The 26,437-nt window shown below is 39.1% G+C and overlaps 1 long non-coding RNA gene across 1 annotated transcript; it reads right to left on the bottom strand.

The window, feature by feature from the left end:
• Positions 1-281: 281 nt before the first annotated feature.
• LOC112620158 lies at positions 282-26,175 on the bottom strand. Its single transcript, XR_003118481.1, has 6 exons — positions 26,101-26,175; positions 25,385-25,513; positions 24,599-24,717; positions 19,450-19,538; positions 12,939-13,013; positions 282-349 (listed from the first exon to the last, which is right to left on the bottom strand). It is a non-coding gene; the product is annotated as an uncharacterized LOC112620158 (long non-coding RNA).
• Between the last annotated feature and the right edge of the window lie 262 nt (positions 26,176-26,437).

The raw sequence follows: 26,437 nt of genomic DNA, 5'->3' as shown, positions 1-26,437 counted from the left end.
CCCTGCCAGACAGAAGCCTCCAGGAAAAGGTCTTGACCTCTGGAGAGAAATGCCAAGATAGGAGAGGAATTCCACAGACCACAAACAAGAAGTGGCATTATGCAGGAAGAACCAAGGACAAGTCAGCTTGACAGAGCCTATCTCCGGCCTGCGCTATGAAGGATGAGGTGAACACTAAAGTGAGTGAGCTCCTTTAATGCAAGTAAGAACACATTGCCACCATCAGACATTTAGGTTTCCTCCCTAATAGCAAGATTTGATTTAAAAGACAAACACACCAGCCTCCATGTCCACAAAGTGCTGAAATCCTGGAGGTTGGGCTATAGAGAGGGTCCTCCTCTGACATTATCTGGAGAATAAAGAAAAAATGATTCATCTTAGGAATAACCTCATTCTTCACCTTTGCTGAAAAGTAGAAAAAAACACAAATAAATATTTTAGGTGGATATGCTACTTGACTGCCTATTATGTTTATAATTTTACTTTGTAAAGGAAAATCCTGCTGTCTTTCTACTTAAAAAAAATGCCTTAAATAATAAAGCTCTTCTCAGGAAAGTCCAATTTGAGGATGGCTATATGTTTTAATGAAGGCTTTTGACTCCTGGGAAATATAAGAAGGAACATCCAGAAATAGTGATAATAGATTTTCTGTCTTTTATTCCTGATGGGAAAGGCTATTTTAAAGAATTTCAATTCTTAATGAAGATACACAACAGATGACAGCACTGATTAACTGGTTAAGCATTCAATTCTTCCCCAGCTATCTAGTCAGGTTTGGATTCTCTATTAAAATTCAATACTTAGGTACACCAGTCAGGGAAGGAAGGAAAAGAATGTCTCTTGCTTCAAACTTATAATGGCCTCCAGCTCTGCTGTGCCCAACTTTAAGTAGATTGCTTAGTTTGGCCACTTATACTGTTTTTTCTGGAAACCACTCACACTTCTTCTGGGTTGCACTCCTAAACCACTGGAAGTAGTCTGGCTGAGAAGGAATTAGAGTCCAAGTATCTTTTTTTCTTTTACCTGTGCCTTTTGAGCACCCTGCACTTTAAAAAACATAGAAAACAAATTTATTGACAACTTCTTACAATTATGTCCTACAGGAAGATTTTGTCGTTACCCACTCCTTCTTTCCAAGTTTTACTGCGAAAGAATAAGCACTGTTAAATCCAGCTGGTGACTCCTATGGAAAAGTTTACCACAGAAACATTTGCAATCAGTTAAGACTTTGGTCCCATAATGCTTAGCAAAAGAAGCTGAAGATCATTCAGAACGGAAATGGAATTCTATGTGCCAAGCCTTAGAGCTAAGCTTTAAAAAGTCACACATGAACGATGTGCACTTTTCTCTTTGTTTGGTGCCTGGCGAATGGAGACAACAATGGCTTTAAGGAGATTTTTATCCACTGTATTTGTGTCTGCATTTGTATAGAACATACTGTTTCCTTGGCAGGTCACCGAGACTTGCTCACATCTGTTTCTGCTTTCATTTCTATTACCCTATTCATTTCTGGCCAGGAGTCAAAAGAGCTCTAAGTTTACAAGTGCCACGAAGGCATTTGGTTGAGGAGAATATATTTTCTTTTATTAAACCTGTATTTCTGTTTTGACTTTTTCCTATTTTTCACTTAATCAGGATTAATCACAATGGAATAGAGGTTTTTACGAATATTCTGGAAAATGACATTTTAAAGGTGCAATTTACAGTGATCTAAATGCTTAGAAATTTTATGTTTCCTACTGATTTACAGACAGTATAGAGGGGCAGCTTTCTCATCTGTATATAGGCGATGAAAAAGAAAATTCAACATCTTTAAGTTGTGAAGATTAACTATAAACGCATGCTAAATGCTTGGGAAAGGGGGAGAATTATCAATGAAGAGTAGCTCTTATTAATACTTTGTGGCAGTAAAATGCAAGGTTCTAATCACACTCAGCAATTTTTTTGAAAGCTTGCTGGTTATCCTCTCTATGAAATCTAATTATTATGTAGTGGTTTTTCATTAGGACCAATAGCACGTCATCACTAATAATAATGGATGCAAAGGCTTACTGAGGCATAGAAGTTTTATTTGCTTAGCATAGGCAAATGGTCTCGAGGACAACACATTTATGTTTGAGGAAACAGAAACAAATTCCTATAAAAGCCAATACCATAGTGAACATTTGAGAGAAAAATGCAACACTGGTAGATGTGAAAATAAGTCCTGGTACCAGGAATAAGGGAAAACAGTGGTTATCCACTGAAAACCAGATAGTAGACCTAAATAAAATAGGCAGTAAGATTAACCAAAGGAAACTATTCTCCATCTCTCACCTGTATTATACTGATTATAATCAGCATTGGCTCTTAATCGAAGGAAAAAGCCAGACCCCACCTAGGTAAGACCAATGCCAATCTCAGTTAACCACTTGACATGACAAATGGATTTGCCTCAGAATGTCGATTTTGTTTTGACCCTGCAATCAGTAAAATTAAGCAAAGAGACTTATGTACACACATCTAGCCCAATCATAACCGTAAAAGATGCTGAAGTTTAAAATAAAGAATTTGAACAATATTTAAAAGACAACATTTTAGGCGTTCATTTCACTTCTGGAGTCAAGTAATATTGAAGAAGAAATATTGTACTATTTCGATAGGATTTACTCAACCAGCTGGATTTAAAGGTTGCTTCTTCCACATGGGTGATACTGTTTGCTGTATCAGGGGAGATGTTTATGGTTCTTATCTTTAAAGCTGTGATTATTTTTCCATACTTCCTAACAATTTTTCAGGTACCCCAAAGACAGCCACACTCATCTATCTTTATTCTCTAAAAATGTATTTTGTTTTTTTCTCACTTAGGTGAGGTTGACTTTCATAAAGGAAGACAGGGATTCTTGTAAACATTGGAGTCTTTTCTTTAATCAATTTTCTTGTCTCCTATTTGGTATCACTTACTTCCCTCTGGGTCATTTCAATGAAATTAGACCTCACCATGCCATACCAAATAAAAGAAAAGAAAACTATGAATTAATGAAGTTTGGATAATGTAATTCTTTTAATGAAATTCAGGCTTATTGCTTTAAAGAACCTATGGTAATTAAAACAAGACTGAGAACTGCTTCGTTGAGATTCAAATTTAATAAATAACGAAGCGAGATTTGCAATTAGAATAACAGATCAGGCACCAGCCCAAGTATTGCCAATATTTGCTTATATTGTAAATCTGCTTTTTATTCATCTATTCATTCTTTCTTTCAACACAAACTTATTGAGCATGTATTATTTTTCAGGCAGTATGCTAGATGCTAGCGATAGAATGGTTAACAAGAGAGAATTACTTCTTTACCTGCTTTATTCTGGTATACTTGGAAAAGATTTTCCTCTAATTAACCTTTCCCTTTATTATCTTATTTATATTATTCAATGTTTTCATATAATCAAAAACTCACAATTAAGATTAAATTAATGAGGTTTTGTTCTACTTTTTATAAGGGCAGAAACTGATCAGCAATTCTTTCTTTTTCTGCAGCTGTGTGTCTTAACAGATTAAAAGCTATTTGAATCTGTTTCTTTTTTCCTGACAACTTGCAGGAAATGGATCCTTTTTGGCTAGAAATGACCAGAAATGGCAAATCTTGTCTTTATTTCTGCTATAACATTATTATAAGAGTTCGAACCAACAACAAGTTAAGAGATACAAAGTCAAGGAAATACTGCACAGTAAAAATACGGTGAAAGTAGATTTTGATAAGAAAAAAATGCTACAACCTCCAATAGTGCATAATAATATAGTTGTCTCAGGAGGCAAAATGACCTAGGAAAGTTAAGCACAAGAACGTAAAGCCTTATGGTGCTCAGAAGTATACCTGGCACCGCTGCAGGATACTTTAACCAGAAAGAGCACAGACTTCTGGATAAAGAACTGAATCTAGTGGTCCCAAGTTCTGCTGGAACCTTGGGTCTGTCCCTTTACCTCTTAGGGATACAGTTTACTGGATAAGCAATGGAGTTGCAATCAAAGCCTGATCAAATCTGATTGGGAGTTGTAACTGTGGCCAAGCTCCTTTTCTGAGGGGGGCTCTTTCATCAGAATGATGAGGTCAGACTAGAAGTTTTCTAAAGGAAGCTTTGGTGTTGACATTCTTCATTTGTAAAATTAGAGTTAACCAAGAGCTGTTTCCCTAGGTGAAAAATTTATTTATTTATTTATTTTTCTGCATGGCACCTGTTCCACTCACTACCCTCCTATAAATACTCCTTGTAGGACCACCCGAGCATACAGGAAAAGTTGGTAATGCCATGTTATGGGCTGGATTGTGTCCCCCCCCCCCCAAAATTCCTGTGTTGAGTCTTAGTGCCTAGTACCTAAGAATGTGACTTTATTTGGAGATATAGTTTCTAAAGAGGTCATCAATTTAAAATGAGGTCATTAGGGTGGGCTGTAATCCAATATGATTGCTGTCTTTATAAAAAGGGGACATTTGGACACAGAGGCAGGCACAGAGGAAAGACAAAGTGAAGACAGAGAGAGAAAATGGGCATCTATAAGCCAAGGAGGGATGCCTAGAAGAATGCTCTCCTTCACAGTCCTCAGAAGGAACCAATCCTCCCAAAAACTTGATCTCTTGAGCTCTACAACTGTGAGACAAGACATTTCTGTTGTTTATGCCAGTGGTTCCCAGCTCCTAGGCCAAGGTCCTTGGCCTTTAACAGAGCCAAACAGCAGGAGGTAAGTCGAGGATGAGAACATTACCACGGCATTAGATTCTCATAGGAGCGCGAACCCTACTGTGAACTGTGCATGTGAGGGATCTGGGTTGCGCGCTCCTTATGAGAATCTAACTAGTGGCTGATGATCTCAGGTGGAACAGTTTTATCCCAAAACCATCCCCCTCCCACCCCCGTCCCTGGTGCCAAAAGGGTTGGGGCCTGCTGGTTTACATGACCCACTTTGTGATACTTTGTTACAGCAGCCCTAGCAAACTAATACACCCCACTGAGCTAGTTCCAAGAAAGAAAGAAAAAAAAAGAGGTCTGACTATGACAAATATCAATAAACAGTGGCTTGGATCCTAGTCTCCCTACCCCTTCTAAAGACATACCCCAGTTTGCATGTTTTCCTTTCATGGCATCTCCCTTTTTTCCTGTATCTCCCACTCCCCAAATCTGCCTACAGACATATTTTAACTAGACATAAGTAGGCCAATTCGATGCAGAGGATTTATAACCTGATTTGTCACACTCACCCACCCTACTTGCCTGCCTCAGAATATTTTTCTTTATGGCCTGACTTCCTCATGAGGGCCCCTTTTAGCTACAATATCTGTTGAAATGGATGTGGTAGGTCATCAGTGGCCTCCTAGAGATTCTGAGTAGAGGAATCACATGATGAAAAAGGTACTTTAGGAGATGATTAGTGACCAGAAAAGGAGGATGAGGGGAAGGAAGTAGATGCTGAGAGACAAAAATTATTGTCGTTTTTCAAGCAGGTGATATGATCAAGTAGTCAACAGGAGTAGACTAGACCTGTGGTTCTCAAACTTGAGTGAACGTGGGAATGAGCTGGAGGGTTTGCTGAAACACAGACTGCTGGGCCAACCCTTGAAGATTCTGTTTCAATAGATCTGCGGTAGGGACCCAGAATTCCTATATGCGTAACAGTGCCAACTCAATGATAATTGATCATGCAAATTCTATCTTATTTTGTCACCATATTAGCCAGGAATTAGAAGCTGCCATGCCTAAAATTAAGGGAAAATATGAACTGATGCCCTCAAATCTGGCTATAGTCTTAAGTTATAAACGGAGGTGATATTTCTATTCCTCCACTTTCCCCACTCCAGTTGGTAATCACTGATTTATAATTTGCAAAACTCTTACATGTGATTTTCTTTTTAAACATTTTTATTATTTTATTTTTATATATATATTTTTATTTTTTCACAAGTTATTGGGGTACAAGTGGTATTTGGTTACATGAGTAAGTTCTTTAGTGGTGATTTGTGAGACTTTAGTGCACCCATAACCCCAGCAGTATATATTACACCCTATTTGTACTCTTTTATCCCTTGTCCCCCTCCCACCCTTCCCTTCAAGTCCCCAAAGTCCATTGTATCATTCTTACGCCTTTGTGTCCTCATAGCTTAGCTCCCACATATCAGTGAGAAGAGGCATCACACTACCTGATTTCATACTATACTATAAGGCCATAGTCACCAAAACAGCATGGTACTGATATAAAAATAGGCACATAGAACAATGGAACAGAATAGAGAACCCAGAAATAAACCCAAATATTTACAGCCAACTGATCTTCGACAAAGCAAACAAAAATATAAAGTAAAGAACGGACGCCTTTTTCAACAAATGGTGCTGGGATAATTGGTTGACCACATGTAGTAGAATGAAACTGGATCCTCATCTCTCACCTTCCATTTGACTTTCAAGAGCAATTGATGAATTCACAAATAATGGTTCTGTTCATCATTCTATTAAATAGGCTTTGAAAATATTACCTCCAATTTACAGATGAAAGAAATGATGAGAGAGGGCATTTCACCCCTCTCTCACTTCTGTTCCTGCCAAGTTTTTAACAATTTGCCCAAAAAATTAATGTCCCAACTCTAGAAGTCGCCCTTAACTATACGATGGGAACAATATTAGATTGATCATTACATTCACACAACTAATTTAAAGCAAAGCACCACCCAATCAGAGTCCATTAAAAACAGCAAGTCAGCCTTAACAGACTTCTCATTGATAAATTATGGATTGTGCTTGAATGTTCATCCTATAAAACTGATCAAGTTTCTGGGTTTTTTTCTCTGTCCTTAGACTTCATGTTATATAAAGAAGTGTCAGGCTATACATTCAATAAGTTAGCTCCTTGTGAAGTGAGGAAAAAACAAGCTTCTCATTTCTGATTTCCTTCAAGTTTATGAAGAGAAAAATCCCAAGAACTGTACTTTCTATTAAATTGAGAAGAAAGATATGTAATGAGGAAAGAATTTTGTTCAACAATAGCAGCAGTGCCACATAGCTGACCAGCTGGAGTTTAGCCTGGTGGTGGCTCTGCCGCCCTCCCTTCCAGGGAGAAGCCAGCGTGGCTCAACCTCTCTCCGTGAGGGTGAGAGGCGCCTTCACAGAGGGAGTTTGCCCTCAGCCCTCATCACAGAAACCAGCCATCCTTTCTGTAGTAGAATGTATGCACTTATAAAACTTTTGTGATCTCTCTCTCTCTCTCTCCCCCCAACTTCTACCTTTTAAGTCAGTTTGGTGGCTTTCACATGAGCATTTAAGTGTATTGGGTCCACCCGGGCAATCCTTGGATTTAAATGAGTTGCTTTTATTTCTTTGGGGACTTAATTTTATTCAAAAGATGAGGGTTACACACTGATGCTTTATGTGAGAGAGAGAAACAGAGAGAGAGGAGAGAGAGAGGCCATTCTGAGATCAACATTTCAACCTCTCCTTCCTGATTGCTATTTAAAGCACTTATTCCAACTTGGGGAGAATGTAATATATAGTTTCTTAATGTGTTTAGTTAAGGACTTCATGAATCATGTGGATTTCTCCTCAACCTAAGTGGTTATTATGCTGACCCAAGGGTGTGCCGTTTTGTGGACACTTCATTTTTGTGTCCCTGTTTATTTGTAGCAAGCAAGCTCAGTTCTGTAAGACACTGATTACAGGGACAATGGAAGTTGTTATCTACTGTAAATCGCATACAGCAAAAAGCTGCCAAGTGGTGTTCACATAATTGAAGAGGTAGAGCTTTCAGACTTGATTGTGATTTTGGGTTTGGGGCTTCCAATTCTAACTCAGGCTCTCAATAAGGCTAAGACCACTCCTTATCTTGAATTGTTCCTTTTTAGGAACAACATTCTAACTACAGATCTTGGAGATCGCATACAAGTTGTTGCATTTAAAACCTCTTTCTTAACTAAGACAATCTCTTCCTCACTCTTCCTAAAGCTAACGAGTCCAAGCTGCTTCTTTTGCTTGCTGCTGGATATCAACTTTGCAAGGGATTTTACTAAGTGGAGAGAGACTATGGGGGATGGTATTGGCAGTGAGTTACTTAGTACAACCCCAGGGCTGGGAGGGAGGGAGATGCTGTGCTTTCTTACCAGCTGTTATACTTCAAGAAGAAACAGGATTTTGTAACCCTTTCCTGGCATACCAGTTTCAAAACAAAGGCCAGACTCAGTTTTGACAAAGATTTTCTTGTGAAAATACACACAGCATAACAGTATGAATGCATTCCTATCTAAATATGATTAATAACATGTGACACTGTTTCTGTGTTTTGGATTATCACAAGAAAGTGTGAAAACAGAGGCATTAAACAGTGTTGGTCTCGTTGACATCCAAATGGCGCAGCTATTTGCATCTCCCTCAAGGAAAGCCAATCTTTTCCACTGAGGAGTAGGGAAAGAAAACACCAATCTGAAAAAGAAAAACTGGAGGGTTGGACCTCCTCTTGGTCAAAGCCCAGAAGCGTATTCAAATGTGCTTCACTTAAGAGTTAAGCACAGGCACCTCCCAGGAAATGACAAATGGTCCTACAGCCACAGCTCTGCTAATTTCCCTGCCCCCAATATCCAGACTTCCAGACATCAAATGGTTAGAAAAAGTGTTTAGTTTGAAAAAATTCTTGAGGTTTAGCTTGCCTCACAAACCACATTCTTGTTACTCTTCTCCCCCAGCCCAGTTTAAAAAAAAAGGGGGGGGGAAGGAAAGGGGCATGCGTTGGAATTCTGACGATAGATTTTCATAAAATTGTCCACGTTGCTTGCTAAGGCAAAAAAAAAAAAAAAAAACAAAGAAAGAAAAAAAGAAAATCTATATAAAGTTATGACTTTTTTAGCTGTTGGTCTTCAATTAGAGATATTTGTCTTCTATTTTCACTTCTTTATCTTCTATTTTTACTTCTTTACATCTTGAATTTTTTATTTTTATTTTATTTTATTTTTTGATAGAGGACCTGGTTCTATTTCTCAGGCTGGAATGCAGTGGCATGATCATGGCTCACTGCAGCCTTGACCTCCTTGGGCTCAGGTGATCCTCCCACTTCAGCTCCCTGAGAAGCTGGGTCTATAGGCATGTGCTACCACACCCATCTAATCTTTTTACTTTTTGTAGAGACAGGGGTCTCACTGTGTTGCCCAGACTGGTCTTGAACTCCGGGGCTCAAGTAATCTTCTAGCCTCAGCCTCCCAAAGTTTTGGGATTACACATTTGTGCCACTGCACCTAGCCACATCTGGAATTCTTGTTGTAGTTTTCATTTTGCAATTTTTTATTCCGACAACCTAACTGCATATTAGCCCCCATAAAGATATCAACTATTTTCTGAAGCTCAAGGTCTTTGAATATACCAAAACCCTTGAGTCAGTCTGTGAGCAGTTTTTAACCTACAAATGCATGGGGCCCAGCCTCAGAATTTCTCATTCAGGCCCAGCACAGTGGCTCACGTCTAATCTCAGCACTTTGGGAGGCCGAGGCAGGCGGATCGCTTGAGACCAGCAGTTCGGGACTAGCCTGGCCAACATGGCAAAACCCCATCTCTACTAAAGATTAAAAAAATTAATTGGGCATGGTGACACATGCCTGCAATTCCAGCTACTTAGGTGACTGAGGCAAGAGCATCACTTGAACCCAGGAGGTGGAAGTTGCAGTGAGCAAAGATTGCACCACTGCACTCCAGCCTAGACAACAGAGTGAGACCCTGTCTCCAAATAAATGAATAAATAAAGTCTCACTCATTAAGTCTTATTTGGGCCTTAGAAAGTGTGATTGGCTCCTCCAGCGGTTTAAATACAGATCTGGGCTTGGAAGACACTGCTGCATAGTATACACCTACACACACACACATACACGCAAACACACACATGCAAACACACATTACTTTCCTTAATGACTACTATCCAATAAGATCAGTCATCATTAAAAGTTCTGTTTGTAATTCTATTGTAGAAGATATCCTATTTTGCCTGTACTGCTAAACTTCTTGAAAAAGTGGCCAGTCTGGCCTCACTTTTCCTACTTCCTAACCCCAGGGCCCACTTTCATTAGATACAATCAGGTTTCCTCCTAACAATTTCTAAATCCATAGTCAGTGATCTCATAATCATGATCTTCTTTAGTCCTCTGCTTCTTAAACATATTTTCAGTATTTAACATTTGATCATCCTCACCTTCTAAAAGCTCCCTTCTTTTTAGGATTATTCAGATCTGCTCTCCCTGGCATTCCCCTAGGTCTCTTCCTCTGGATCATCCTATTCTTTCTGCTCTAGGTCTGTCTTTGGCTATTTTGTGTTCCATCTCCACAAATTCTCCTCTGGCAGGCTTATTCAACCCCACAGACTCAACTAGCATCTCTTTGCCTATAGGCTCTCAGATCTAGTTCTCTAATCCTCACTTCTTTCCCAAACTCCATAACTCCATTTCTCTTTCTTTGTTGCTTGCACAACTCCTTTACCTGGCTCTTTCACTATGCCTCCAAAGTAACATATTTCAAAAAGGAATTTACATTTTCTGCCATACCCCTGTCCATCTGGTGTTTCATGATTCTGTGAATGGTAGCTCAATCCTCTCAGCTATCAAGGCTCAAAGCTACAATATCATCTCTGACCAGCTCCTATTGCTAGCCTACAACATCCAGATGGGCATTTTGCCCCGTTAATTCTTTCACCAAAATATCTCCAACTCAGTCTTCTCATTTCTGTTCCTACATCAGACTATAAATGCTATTGTATTTCAAAAATGGGGAAGATTTTTTTGAGAACTAGGGTATTCAAAGAAAGATTGTAAATGCTCAACCTGAAACTGAACAAGCCTGGAAGGACAGGTAGGCTCTAGGAAAGTCAAAGGAGGAGAGGGAAGGAACGTCTTGGGAAGATCAACAGGATTAAAGGTCCAGATGCAGGAATAAGCATGGCATGAGCAAGTACAGTGAGAATTTGTTTGACTAAAGCCAAGTGTGTATAAAGCAATCTTCAAAAGTTGCTCCCTAATGAACTATGCTTCCAGGTAATGATGTCCTTGTGCAATACCATCCTCTTCAATTTCAGTTGGCATTGTGACTCTCTTTTTTCTACAGAATGTAGTGGAAGTGACACTGCATAACTTCCAAGGCTAAGACAGAAAAGTCTTGCAGCTTCCTCATTGCTGTCTTAGAACACTCTCTGGGAGCCACATAAGAAATCTTCCTGCTATGCTAGAGGTGCCAGATATAGGCATTTCAGTAAACAGTTCCAGCTGAGCTCAGCCTTCTAGTCATCCCTGTTAAGACAATAGACATGTGAACAAAGCCATCTTGGATCCTTCAGACCATACCAGCTGCCATCAGGATCCTAAGAGAACTCAGTCAGTACAAATTAGAATAGAATAATTTCCCAGCTAAGCCCTACTTGAATTCCTGATCTATAAAGCAGGAGATATAATAAAATTCTTGTTGTTTAAAGCCACTTATTTTTAAGGTAGTTTGTCAGGCACCAACAGATAACCAAAACACAAAGTCACAGTTTATTGAACAGTAAAAAATAGTATTAAATGTGTATGGTGGTTCCACATTCTGGATAGTCTTGAAAACACCAAACAAAGAGGCTCTTCTTACTGATATAGGATAATTGGAAGCCAGTGAAAGTTTTTGAGCAGTAGGTAACTATCGCATTGCTAGTTTGGCAGAAATATACAAAATGCACAGACATTTTGGCAGAAATACTCAAAATGCATAGATAAATGACAAGTATTTGGCAATTTAATTTAGTAGACCTAGAGTTCAAACTTAGCTATGTAATATTGAGAACGTTACTAGCTTCAGCATACTACCTCAAGGAAGTGTTGTAATGGTTAAATGGGTGACATACATGACAGTACTTTGAAAATTCATTCTAAATACACTTTAAAATAAATTCTTGTTAAACCAATGAAGGAGAAACTAGAAGCATCAGAAGCAGCTAACAAGTTGGGACAGCAATCTGGGTGTGGTAGGATGCATTTCTTGATTAGGATGATTTATTTGGTCCCTTTACAGCCTTATTTTTTGTAACTTTCTGATTCACAATATGTGCTCTGGCCATACTAACTATGAATAGTGGATTCCAAATGCCATACCTTGTACATTTTTCCTTGATTTTCGTAGTTTGAATTAATCACCCTCTCATTGGTGCCTCCACTGTACATTGTACTCTATGAGGATTCTATATCATATTAATCAGTAGTTGTTGGTTTATGCATTTGTCCCTTCACTAGCACTACACTCTGAGCACCTTTGATTACCTAGCACATGGTAGGGCTTTAACGAATGTTTTTCTATTTATCTGTTAGCTAGAACATTAGGGGTAACAACAAAAGAAGGACTGAAATAAGAGACATCTTAAAGGAAAAAAAAATAGAACTTCATGATTTCCTGAATTTGAAGAATGAAAACTATGGAATGATCAGAGATGATCTTGAGGTTTCAGATGTGTGCAAATACAAGAACATTAGTGCACTAGGAGACTTGGTGGAAATAAGGATTCTAGACATAATGGAAGAATTCTGGAAAGCTGAGATACGAATATGTTGAACTGAGAAAATGGCAAAGCATCCAAATAAAAATATGGCCAAGGCAGGCGGATCACCTGAGGTCAGAAGTTCGAGACCAGCCTGGCCAACATGGTGAAACTCTGTCTCTAGTAAATATGCAAAAATAAAAAAAAAATAGTTAGTTGAGCATGGTGGCGGATGCCTGTAGTCCCAGCTACTCCGGAGGCTGAGGCAAGAGTATGGCATGAACCCGGGAGGCAGAGCTTGAAGTGAGCCAAGATCGCACCACTGCACTCCAGCCTGGGTGACAGAGCGAGATTCAGTCTCAAAAAGAAAAAAAAATCCAGCTAGTTGGTATATAATGCTATCACTGAGTTCATAAAGCAGAAGTCAAACATTTTTGGTTGCAGCACTTACATCAGTGATGATATTTGGTATCTTCTTGATAAAAGGTTTTCCCAAGGGGTAGTGTAGGGAGAGAAGAAGTCCATCCTTAGAAACCAAGAGAAAAAAAGAAGTTATAGAGAGAAACTGGAATGAGTCAGCATTAATAAAACTATCCATGACAGTGTCACAGAAGCCAGCAGCTGTTGCCTGCTAGTCAGGATTGTGTTCTGCAAAGCGTCCCATGTCCAAATCTAAGTTCAAACTCAGAAGTCTGCCTTTCCCCTCCTTGCTTTGTGAATGACACCATCATCCATTTAGTGCTTTAAAGGAAATTTAGATACCATTCTCAATTCTTCCTTTAACCCTGATATTCTATCAACAAATGTTATGAAGCTATCTCTTAAATATAATTCTTACCGTCTTTCTACTGCTCAACCTTCTACCTCCATGTTTCATGATGCAACTGCTCCTTAGCTGACTGTCTCCAATATTAGCTCCCCATGATCCAGCCTTCCCACTGCCAGAATAAGTGTTCTAAACCACAAATCACACCAAGAAGTGCCCTACGGAGAATTCCTCAATGATTCCTCATTTCTAACAGTATATACCACTGCCTCTATGATATGAGCACTGGCGCTTACTTCTTTTCTGATTCTTTCCCACAGGCAGCCCACGTTGCAACCATAGGGAATTATGTGCAGGTATTTCAAACACAATTAAAACCCTCAAGTTCCGCCAGGATTCTCTGTCTCAGAAATGTTACCACAAGGCAGAAACCTGGTAGTCATATTTAATTCCTTTCTTTTCCTGATTCTCACATCCCAAATTCACCTAATTCTCTTCATCCTCAATTTTATCGCCCCCACATCCTACCACAATTCATCTAGCATCATGAAGAGTCTCTGAAGTTCCTCTTACCTGTTCCAATCCATTCTCTAGACCATGGAGTTATGTTTCTAAACACATATCTGATCAGAATTAGAATTACAACGAGGTTAGAGTTAATATTTGGGTTAGGATTTAACACTTTCAGAGAGTTCTAATTGTTGTTAGAATAAATTTCTAACATGCCTTTCAAGGCCCTCCCTAATTATCCTCTGACTAACTTGGAACATACTTGCATTAATTCAACCCCTATCTCACTCATCTTCCTTCCCTCCACTAACTTGTACCCATTTGTCATGGACTCAATATCTGTGTCCCTCCAAAATTCATTTGTTGAAGCTCCCAATATGATGCTATTTGTAAGTGGGGCCTTTGAAAGGTAATTCCGTTTACATGGCGTCATGAAGATAGGGACCCCACGATGGGATTAGTGTCCCTGTAAGAAGAGACACCAGAATGCCTTCTCTCTCTCTCTCTTTCTCTCTCTCTCTCTGTCTTTCTCTTTCTCTTTCTCTGCTATGTAAAGACATAATGTGTCTGCAAGCCAGGAAGCCAGTCCTCACTGGCAACTAAATTTGCTGGCACCCTGATCTTGAACTTCCTAGCCTTCATTACTGTGAGAAATAAATGTCCGTTGTTTAAGCCAACCGGTCTATTTAGTTAACAGTAGTCGGAGCTACGACACTGTTGTAGTTGTGAGTTTGACATTTCCTCGGAGTCCTTCTCTATGTCCCATAACTAGATCAGGACCCCTGCTATATACTCCCATAGCACCCTACATATTTCCCATAAGATGTTTCATCACAGTTTATTCTGTAGACTTGTTTAATGCCTATCTTTTCTGCAGGAATCCTCTTGCCTTAGGTTCCCAAATCCCATCACAGTGACTAAGACATAGTAGACACAAAATACACACTTAATAGATGAATGAGTGAACCACCTGATTGAACCATGAGGCTACCATTTTGCATATTCCTCTTTACTTCTTAGAGTGCCAACCCAACAAATCCTCACCCATCAAGATTGATCTTCTGTTCTTGGTGATTCATCTTAATATTCTCAGGCAAAGCTAGAAGCCTTATTTCTGTTTTCCCACAGAAAGACTTCTATCACTAATCTTTTTCACATTATTTATCCCTCACGCATGTCCACTAAATTATAAGCAACTTGAAGACAATTGTCATCTAAAGCATCCTTCTATCCTTACTGCCTATGATTCAATACATAGTTGCTGAATAAATAAGAAATGATTCACATGAGAAAGAGGTAGGTTAAGTAACGTTGAAAAACAGGCATATCCTAATTATTCAGTGATACTAGCTCTTCATTATCTTACTTGAAAGAAATCATAAACATACAAGAAATAATATTTTCTTTTTAAAAAGAAATGTAGAAAATAAGAGTGTAAATGTAGCCATCTACATTAGGAAAATACCTTCCTTGAATAGTGAAACTGCTCAGCAAATTCCTTATTATTCCCTCCCATACATTTTTAGCCCATTCTTTATTTGTAAAAACAAGTAGTAAAGATTCCTTAATGTCCTTTGAGAAATTCATCTAAAACATTAAACACCCTACAATCTTAAGTTGTATCATGAGTTTCCACTCTGCTTTCTTAAACAATTCTTTTTCTATTACATTTATAATTCTTCTAATTACCACTGCCATTTTCTGGCTTTACTGTCTGCAAATATTTTGGAGACAAAATCTGTAGAAGGAAAAGATTAAAGTTCCAAGATTTGGTGAAGTGTTCTATTTCAGACCTCTGCCATTGACAGGTCACGAGACATTGATGAAGTCACTTTATGTCTCTGGAATAACTCCACTATGCCCCACATGAAGTGTGGCCATCAGGACTGTAAAAACAGAGCAAATAGTCTCCTAAATCTTTTCTCACTCCCTGCCCCTGCCAGGGGCTTTCATTGCTGCCGAGGCTTTATCCAGACAGTTTCTCCAGTTTGAAGAACATTTCCTATTATTTGAGACCATTATAGATGGTTCACATTGATTTCCCATATTTTTACTCATCTTTCCTTCTCATGAGACTCTGTGCTTCTTTTAAAAAAAGTTTTCACATGAAATGTGCATAACATAAACCATCTTAAAAGTGTAATCAACCATCTTAATGTGTAAAATTCAGTGGCATTTGGTATATTCACAGTGCTGTGCAACTGTAACCACTATCTAGTTCCAGAACATTTTCAACATCCTCAAAGGAGACCTTGCACCAATTATGCAGTCATTCCCAATTATCCCCTCCCACCAACACCTGGCCACCACTAACATGTTTTCTGTTTCCATATGTTTAGCTATTCTGGATACTTCATGTAAATTGAATTATACAGTATCTTACCTTTTGTGTCTGGCTTCCTTCATATAACATTATATTTTCAAGGTTCATCCATGCTGTAGCATAGGTATGCACCTTATTCCTTTCTATGACTGAATAAAGTTCCATTGTGTGGATATGCCACATTTTGTTTATTCATTCATCTGTTGATGGAATTTGGGTTGTATTCACCTTTTTGGCTACTGTAGGTAGTACTGCTATGTACATGTCAGCTTCTTAAAAACTGGAGTTATATATCTTCATGACTTCTATACCTGGGTAATGGTTACATAAAAAGTCTTGTTGATAATGATACAAACTAAGGTTTTAATAAATATTCAAAGGCAAGTACCATATACATGCACATATACAAATCCTGCTTCTCCTCCTGTCTTCCTCATCCCAAGTAACGATACCAACACCCACTTAGTAGCCCAAGCCAGAATTCTCACCTCTACTCTCCATATTTAATTGATCAGCAAGTCCTATGAATTCTAGGTCCTAAATATCTCTCTGCTTCTCTCTGTCTTCACGGCTTCAGCTTTAGGTTAGGCCCTCACCATCCATTGGCCTGCACTGTTAATTATACCCCAAGTACTAACATACATATTGCTCTTTCTCAAACATGACTTCTCTTTCATGCCTCTCTTCACTTAGCAAAAGTTAAATGAGTACCAACACTGACTGTAACCGTGCTAGGTTTTATGACACAGTACTGAATAAGACAGGCAAGATCCCAGCCCTTGTGGGACTTACCTTATACCGCAGTGGCAATATTGACATTTGAGGTGAGTAAGTCTTTGTTATGGCTCTGTCCCATGTACAATAGGATGTTTAGCAGCACCCCTGGCCTCTATCCACTAAATGCTAGTAGCATACACCCCTGCCCCCAGTTAATGACAGTCAAAAATGTCTCCAGACACTGCCAAACATCCTCTGGGGGACAAAATCACCTTGGATTGAGAATCACTGTTCTAGAGGGAGATTATAACATTAATTATATAAGTACAAATTATGATGTCACCTCCCACTACAAATATTGTATCATCTTTCCTAGAAAGTGTTTTCCTTTCCTTTCTGTTTCGGTGAATTTCTCCAGGATTCACTTCCAATGTTACCTTCTTCTTGAAGCCTCCTCAACTTCCCCAAGCAGAACCAGTTACTTTTGAACTCCCTTAGATCTTGTTAATACATTGTTCACTGCATTAAGGAAAAATACCTTTGTTTTAAAGAGCTAATGCATTATTTTCTCAGGTAAGTTATGGTAACCTCTGCCCATGCATGAATTGCCCCTACATCAAATTTTAATAAACAAGGTATTCAGTATATGCAGTTTAGTTTTGTATACTTTTTCTCAACCACAAGAATTTTAGTTCCAGTATATAAGAATTATGAGTTACTCCTTTTGGGGATAATAAGAAAAAGAGGAAATTGGGTGATGGGAATAAAAAAATAAAGGAAGGCAGATGGCATGACAGTAACAGAGGTTTTTGCCTTGAGGCTTTAGGAAATTAGGGAATCTGAGGAGACATCAACCAGGACCTTAAAATGGAACTCCCACAGATGCAAGGAAGGAGGGAAGTAGTATTTGTGTAAGAGGGGCCTAATGGCATGTACTTTGGGGAATTACCTCTGGGATTGAGGATGCAGAAGTCAACAATTCCAAATCATGAAATCAGAAAGGCACTACACATTTGGATGGAGAACCAAATTCGGGGGAAAGATCTTTCATATGTATATCATTTTGGCAAAGCAAAGCAAATTTATGGGCATTTTATTGAAATGCCAGAGGAGAAAGACCCTGAGAAATTTCAACGAGCAAGAGATGATAAATGAAAAGCAATTGTACCGTAACCATTACTAGTAATTTAAGATGTGAAAAATGCTACCGATATTCTTTATTTGCATGCTGTCCTGATGGTTCTGTTTTAGAGATAATACAAAGAAGATTTATGTGAGTTTGCTTCTAATCCATCTATAACTGTACTGTCCCCCTAAAATCTTAAGTACCTCAAACTGCAATATCTTGTTATCCTCACAACTGGGGAGAATCTACTCTATTTGTAACAGTCTCCTGAGACTGGAATTTCTATCTTATTCCTTTTTCTATTCCCACATCTACATTGGGCACATAATAAGAACTTAATCATTATTTGTTGAACATATAACTCAAAACAAGATGTGGCAGGAGGAATTAACAAAACCTATCCTACTCTCTCAGATGGAGATTCTGAGAGCAAAGTGGAGATTGGGAGCAGGCAGAGCAGAAATGCACTCAGCTGCAGACGATAGACAGAAGTCAGAAGCAGAGAAAGCATGGAGGCAATAAGTCAGAACGGCCATCAGAGAGGTCCTGCTCGAAGGAGTGTAGGTGCTACAACAGGTGTAGGACTGTAGAGTCCTAGGGGAGCAGTATTGGAGATCCAGGCAGTTAGGTCTGCAACAGTAACTGACATGAATATACAGACATGACACTGAAGTTTAGGAGCAGAACTCCAGCCTCCAGGGTGTAAGGAAGGGGTAATAAATGACTGATTGCCAAGATCATAGCGCAGGCCCAATTTTTTTCTTTCTTTCTTTTTTTCTCTCTCCCTTTTTTCTTTTCTTGAGACAAGATCTCGCTCTGTCACCCAGACTGGAGTGCAGTGGCACAATCTCAGCTCTCTGCAGCCTGACCTACTGGCTCAACTGATCCTCCCACCTCAGCCACCTGAGTAGCTGAGACCACAGGCACACACCACTAGGCCTGACTAATTTTTATGTTTTTATTTTTTGTAGAGACAAGGGCTTTCTATGTTGTCCAGGCTGACCTCAAACTCAGGCTCAAGCAATCCCTCCCATCAGGCCGAATTTCTAACATTGTGTCTTACACAGACAGTAGTAGTTTTGTTGAATGAATGAAGGAAGGAAGGAGTGAATAGAGTGATTGATTTTTACCAATAATAGAGGAACAGGGCACATCATCCAAAGAGAAACTCAAGTGCAAGAAAACAAGATGGATGATGTAAGAATGGACATACAATTTAGTCTGGTTTCAGAAACATGAAGCCCAGACAAAAGAACAGAGCCCCAGAGTGAAATACGATAAACAATGCTTAGAAAAGGCTAGAACTGAGCTTCTTCAATTTATCCTATACAACAGGTCCTGTTCCAAGTCTGGGCAGGAGTATGTCTGCCAGTGTGCATAAAATGGCCACAGTTGTAAAATGAGGTCCCTGTCAGAAAACCCAGTAGGGACTCACAGACATGAACAGTGACTTATGTGACTGTTTTAGTCTAGCATCTTGCACATTCTGAAGTTCTGAATAGGAAGATCTATTCTCTTACCTAATCTCCTGGGTACTTCAGAAGGAAAGTCCATTTTTCAAGGCTCCAGAGTGTCATTTTTATTCAAGTGTCAGAACGTGACACGGAAACTACAGGGAATAGAAGCATATGTCTCCGATGTCAATGTGTAAATAAAATGTTTCAAAACATCACCTTGGGCCTCTGAAGGCATTTTCTAGAAGGAGTAATGAGTTTACAGTAAACTATGCATCTTTTTTGCCTCACCGGATCTGCTTAATTACCAAGGGAATGGCACCCCAAGTCCACAGAGTGGTGAATTCCAAAATACTACAACAGGGAGAAGTTAATTGGTCCACGGAGGAACTAAGGCTACAGCCCAGACTTCATTAGCACCAGGTTTTAACCATTACTCAAATCACATTCAGCTTTCTTGAAGAGTTCATGTATACCCTTCAGTACAAATTTTTTCGCTGTAAATATGTTAACTAAATAAGTTTAAATAGAGTTGGGATCAGCAAAAAAAGGTTTAAAATTCTTCCTTTCATGCTACAAATACTGTAATAAAGAATAATTAATAGCTTTTCACAATATCCAGCTACCTATCCCCTTGTACTAAGGAGAATCAGGAAAAGAAGGGGCCTAGACAGGCAAGGGGAGACGCTGGCAATGGGTATGAAGTTCCTGTTAGACAGAAGGAATGAGTCTTCATGATCTACTGCACAGCATGGTGACTATAGTTAATGATAACGTACCATATACTTCAAAGGAGCTAAAAAGAGAGGATTTTTTAATGTTCTCACCAGAAAGAAATAATAAATATTTGAGGTGATAAATATGTTAATTAGCCTGATTTGATTATTCCAAATGTATACATGTATCGAAACATCACATTGTACCCCACAAATATATACAATTATTATTAGTCAACTAGAAATAAAATAGAATGAAAATAGTATGTAAACAGACATATTAAGGAGAGAGCAAAAAAATGTGAAGGAGGCTTTTTGGAGTGAAGGAGAAGAGAGAAAAGAAGTTATCTTCATAACTGGACTTCCAGATTTCCATTTTGCCCTACTGTATTCTGCTTGAGGCTATCAAAGTAATTTATCTAAATCCAAGTTTAATCATAGCAGTCATATTCCTCAACACTAGTAGTTCCCTAACTGCAGCATGATCAGAATCACCTAGAGGGCTTGCTAAACCACAGATTGCTGAGAAGCCACACCCAGAGTTTCTGATTCAGTGGGTCTGAGATAAGGCATGAGAATTTGTGTTTCTAACAAGTTCTAAGGTGATACTAATGTTACTGTCCAGGGACCACACTTTGAGAACCAGTGATCTGGAGAAAGTCTTTAACTTTGAGCTTCAATTTTCCCCTTGTAAAATAGTTTTTTCCTTGTAAAACTCTTCAGATTGTTGTGAGTGTTAAATATTAAAAAATATTCCAGACAAATGCTAGATGTTATTTTAATTTAAAGGAAGGAGTAAGAGGCTTGCAGTCAAGAGGCCAGCCCCCTACTTACAGGTCTACCATAAGTTGACTAGTCAAATAACCTCTCTAGGCATGTTTTCTCATTTATGAAAGGAATTAATTCATGCAACTAGCACTTATCGAATACCTGTTGTATACCAGACACTTGTCAGACAATAGAAATACCATAGAAAAACAAATCTTGCTTCCACACATTTATAATTATGATTATGATTTGGACGATATTTAAATTATCTTCCCACTCTCAGTTATTTCATGACTTTATAATTAATAAAATCAGCTTTTTCCTATTCTCATGGTATTTTATTCCTCATAAATTTGACTTAAATATTTATGAGCTATTAGGTAACAATTAGGTATGACTATTGGGTGAACTGCCTAAAATACATTCGTGTGTTAAGTAAATTTCATGTGTTGATTGCCACTATATCAATAAAAGAAAGTTTCTAATGTGTGGGTTAAGTAGTAAATCATCAGTGAAGTAAATAACCAGTATTTATATTTAAGTTCCTTATTTTCCAGCTATGTCATGCCAGATCAGTTGTTTATTGGGTAAGTATTTGTTGAGCATCTACAGGTCAGCAGACACTAGGCCAGGATCTAGTGATAGAAGGGTAAATGAAATTGGCATTGTGTCTGCTATAAAAGACCTCACATTCAAGCGAAGCTAGTCAATGAACAATTAGCACTTTTAATTAATTAACTAACAGTCTTGTGGTAGATATTAGGTGTTAGAAGTATAAGCCATTTTGAAAATGTACAACAAAAGGACTTGACCCGTTCTAGGATATCTAGGAAGCCTCAGACAATTCACTTCAGCTTTCTGAGCCTCAGTTGTCTTATAAAACTGAAAAAAGTCATAAAACACACCCCCTAAGACGTAGATAATGATTGTTGGCACTTACAGATAATTTATTTAAAATTTCCACCACAGCACTTAGCACACTATATAACAGGTAGTTATGACATCACATTATTCACACGCAGAATTCCAATGGTCAAAATCAAATTTTAAAGAGTTTATCAGGGCCAGGCACAGTGGCTCACACCTGTAATCCCAGTACTTTGGGAGGCCGAGGCAAGGCGGATCACTTGAGGTCAGGAGTTTGAAACCAGCCTGGTCAACATGGCACAACCCTGTCTCTACTAAAAATACAAAAAAAATTAGCTGGGCATGGTGGTGGCTGCCTGCAATCCCAGCTACTCAGTAGGCTGAGACACAAGAATTGCTTGGATCCTGGGGACAGAAGTTACAGTGAGCCAAGTTCATGCCACTGCACTCCAGCCTGGGCAACAGAGCGGGACTCCATCTCAGAAAAAAAAAAAAAAAGTTATACTAATAACTTAATTTGCCAGTTTTAAAAATAAAATATAAACTGTATTAATTGCACATATAGTATCACATAGAGTTAAGTCTTTATAGTTCTTTTTCTACATGTAATATATGAACCAAAGAGAGATCCTAGATGAATTAATCAATTATCAACACCCAGACTCTTTCTTGCAACTGGAAGTAAATGTCTCCTTATTTCTTTCAGCTACTTGAATTGAAAAATATGAGTCTGGAAGCCAAGCCAACAAAAGTTCTAATAAACCAGAGTGGACTTTTGGAATGCATCAACAGTCTGGTGTTTTTCAACTTAGGGATGGATTTGGAACTGGCTGCAGAAATGTTATCAGCATCTTCTCAAAGAAAAAGGCGAACTTAACTAAAAGTTGAAATTTGTGTGCCCAGATACATCCCTCTGAATTATGGGGCTTGGAATAGACAATAACAAGATACCACAAAACAACTATCTCCATACAATCTGTATAAAAGAATACTCAGAATCATGTGTAAGTAAAGAAGTGGTTATGTATTTCATATTTCTAAACTTGAAAAATGGGGCACTGGAGATTAAACTGGGATTCTCGAAATATGAGATAAATCGACTCTGTCTACACATTTTAAAGGGACCTCATGAGAAAAACTGATGATTCACTAACAAGTTAGGAAAAAAAAATCCATACACACTTAAACGTTCCTTGCTTCAATACTAAAAAGCAAAGGAAGAGAGGCATAACATAGAAAACCTAAAGAATATTTTAGTGGAAGGCTTTAAAATGGGGGTGAGTGTTAAAATTCAACAACTGCTTCAAATGGTCTTATTCTAAACATGCATAATCCTCTTGCATAGTAATCCTAACATCATCCTTAAACTCTATTCAGCTCCCTATGGACTCCTGTAATAGCTAAAATTCCACACCACATGTGTTTATTACCTCACCTTTTCCTCTTCCACTTTTGCTCACCTGGATTTTGTTCCACTGAAACCAGTTACCAAGGTCATCAGTGGCCTTCAAGGTGCTAATTTATGTAATCTTTTTAGCCTTTTCTGGACCTCTCAGAAAAACATAAAACTTTTCAACACCCTAAAAAACTATTCTTTCCTCCCTGCAAAACCTGTTTTCTTTCATTCTGTGATGGGGACATTATGGTTTTTCCCCATCCACAGTGGCTGCTCTTTCTCAGTTGCCTTGAAGATTTTTCCTCTTCTGTTCATTCTTTAATGCTGGACCTCTTCAGAGTTTTGTCCCATGTTTGATTATTTTCTACTTTCACACGCACATATAATCTGGGGGATTTCATCACTCCCATGACATTAGTCATCTGATGACTCCTTCATCCCTAAGTCAAGGCCAAATAGAGATTGTGGACTTGAGGCCTAAGTATCTAATTATCTATGAGACTTCTCCTCTTAGATGGCCCAAAATCACCCAAAATTGAACAGGAATTGGCCTCTTTATCCTCCCCTCCCCACCCCAAGCTGTCTCCTCCTCAAATGTTCCCCAAGTCACTGAATGGCACCTCCAGCCAGTCAGTTGCCAAAGCCAGAAACTGGCAGTGCTCCTTGAGTCATCCCCTTGAGTCCTTCCTCTGTCTCTCTTTCTCCCCATTACCAAACATCAGAGTGCTTTTCTTCTACTTCTGAAACATTTCTAAAGCTCATCAACTTCTCTTGAGTTCCCCTACTTCTATCCTAGTTCAGGCTACCATTATTTCCCCTCAGAATTCCTGCTGCAGCCTCCTAACTGTTCTCCCTGTCTCCACTGTGCTCCTCTTCCAATCGTTACTCCACACTGCAGCCCCAGTCATCTTATTCAAAACACTCTCTGGTTTCCTACCTTCTCTGTTTAGAATAATCTAAACACTCCCATAGCACACTTGAGAAAACACAAACACCAGAATACAGCCTAAAAGGTCCTTTTGGATCTGGTCTCTGCCAAACCCACCAATCTTATCTCTAGCTCCTTCCTCTATCCTCCCTCTTTTCCACCACAATCCCATCATACTGAAATGTTCCATTCCTCAGATTGCCAAATTTTTTAGTGCTTCTGTGCCCACACCACTCTCACACCTCTTTTTAAAATTCTGTTTGTATTTAAAGGTTTAACAAGGATGCTGCATCCTCCAAGAAGCCCTCCTTGACTCCACTTACCTGATCTAGATGAGATGTCCATCCTAAATCCTCCCCTAAACATGTAAGCATTCAATTCCTCTATTGCAGTATTCATCACACTCTTCTCTATCCTCCAACAGACTATAAGCCCCCTGAGGGCAATGACCTTGGCATTCTGTTTCATAATTATATACCCACCAACCCAGTAAGTGCCTGGCATAATACTAAATATTACTTGAGTAAACATACATCTTACCAGCCTGACGTGGTGGTTTATGCCTGTAATTCTAGCACTTTGGGAGACCGAGGTGGGTGGATTACCTGAGGTCAAGAATTCAAGACCAGTCTGGCAAACATGGTGAAGCCTTGTCTCTACTGAAAAATAGAAAAATTAGCCAGGTGTGGTGGTAGACACCTGTAATCCCATCTACTTGGGAGGCTCAGGCAGGAGAATCGCTTGAACCCGGGAGACGGAGGTTGCAGTGAGCCGAAATCGTGTCATTGCACTCCAGCCTGAGCAACAGAGGAAAAACTCTGTCTCAAAAGAAAAAAAAAACAAAAACGAAAACAAAACATACATCTTGACTCATTGAAATAATCAATGGGAACTGAATATCCTAATTGATATGACACGGAGCAGGAATCTCTATAACTTTCCAACAAATATCACAGAAAGAAATCAGCCCTTGTTGGGCACAGTGGCTCACATCTGTAATCCTCGCAGTTTAAGAGGCAGAGGCAGGTGGATCGCTTGAGCTCAGGAGTTTGAGACCAGCCTGGGTAACATGACAAAACCCCGTCTCTACAAAGTATACAAAAAAATTTGCCTGGCATGGTGGCATGCACCTATAGTCCCAGCCACTAGCGAGGCTGGGGCAAGAGGATCACGTGAACCCAGGAAGTCGAGGCTGCAGTGAACCCAGATGGCGCCACTGCACTCCAGCCTGGGTGATAAAGTGAGACCTTCTCAATGAATAAATAAACACAAAATAAAAAACCAACATTTAACTCTTCAGCTACCACATTAATTATCAGCAAATACCTTCTAAGCAGTTGTTTGACAACCAAGTTAACTAGAACTGGAACTAGAATGAGATAATGTGGTATTGCTGCTTCTCACAGACTGGATCCTCAATGGATGTTTGAAAGGAGATATCAGTCCGATGTTTAACTTTGATCAAAGAAAGAAATATAAAATTAAGACATCAGGGCCTTGTCAGGCTGTTCTGCATTTCTGTATTAACCAGACTCTCAACCATTTTCTTGCCGTATGTAAACATGTGGCCCAGTTTGTAATCAGTGGGTTATAAGGAAGCTAAAGAGATTATCTTTTCTTTCATTGAAAATAATTTGGGAATAGGGACCCAGGCATTAACAGTCTAGCACCAAAGTTGTAGGAATCTTTAGTCTCCTCTGCCTCCCTTCTTCCATCCCTCTATTCTCAGTCTTGACCCCACCCCACTCACTTACTTGTTTTTCCTTCTATTCATTTTCTCCTCCCTCCCTCTCCCTTCTTCCCCACACTAGAACCATCAGGGCCCTCACCAGGGCACTCAGTTCAGGTTCTGGTTCAGCTCTCGCAGCTCTACCAGTCCCACCCCCATCCTAGGAAAAGCTGCTCCTTATTTGGAGTCACAAAAATATTTAACAGAGATCTAACTGACCATTAAAAAATTCCTCCTTTAAAACAAACACCTAATCAACTATTTCCCCCCAAGTTATATGTAAAAACAGCTGCAATTAGAACCTGATTCTCACTTTAAGAAAGAAAGATGCCTGTTTAGTTTTCTCCACTTTCATTGCTTCTTTGTAGGTCCAGGGCCTCCCACCAAATGCTGACGGCTGCCTGCTTCAAACCCTGCCACATCAGCAGGGAGGGAGCCCAGCGGCATTTGGTATTTGCATCAGTTTCCAGGAATGCTTTTCAAGTTATCAGTTCACTCTGCTGCCTTTAGCAGAGACGTTTTTCCTCTAAGTTTATACATGTGTGCTTGAACTTATAGTCCTCTAATTCTCAAAAACTTGCCTAGGATTTTTCTTTTCTGGCTAAAAGAGAAATAATAATCACACTTCTAAAAACATTCTACACTTTAAA

This window comes from Theropithecus gelada, chromosome 3 (assembly GCF_003255815.1).
Source record: "Theropithecus gelada isolate Dixy chromosome 3, Tgel_1.0, whole genome shotgun sequence".
NCBI lineage: Eukaryota > Metazoa > Chordata > Mammalia > Primates > Cercopithecidae > Theropithecus > Theropithecus gelada.
Note: the sequence above shows the minus strand (reverse complement) of the source record. Positions and strands in the feature narration are given on the sequence as shown.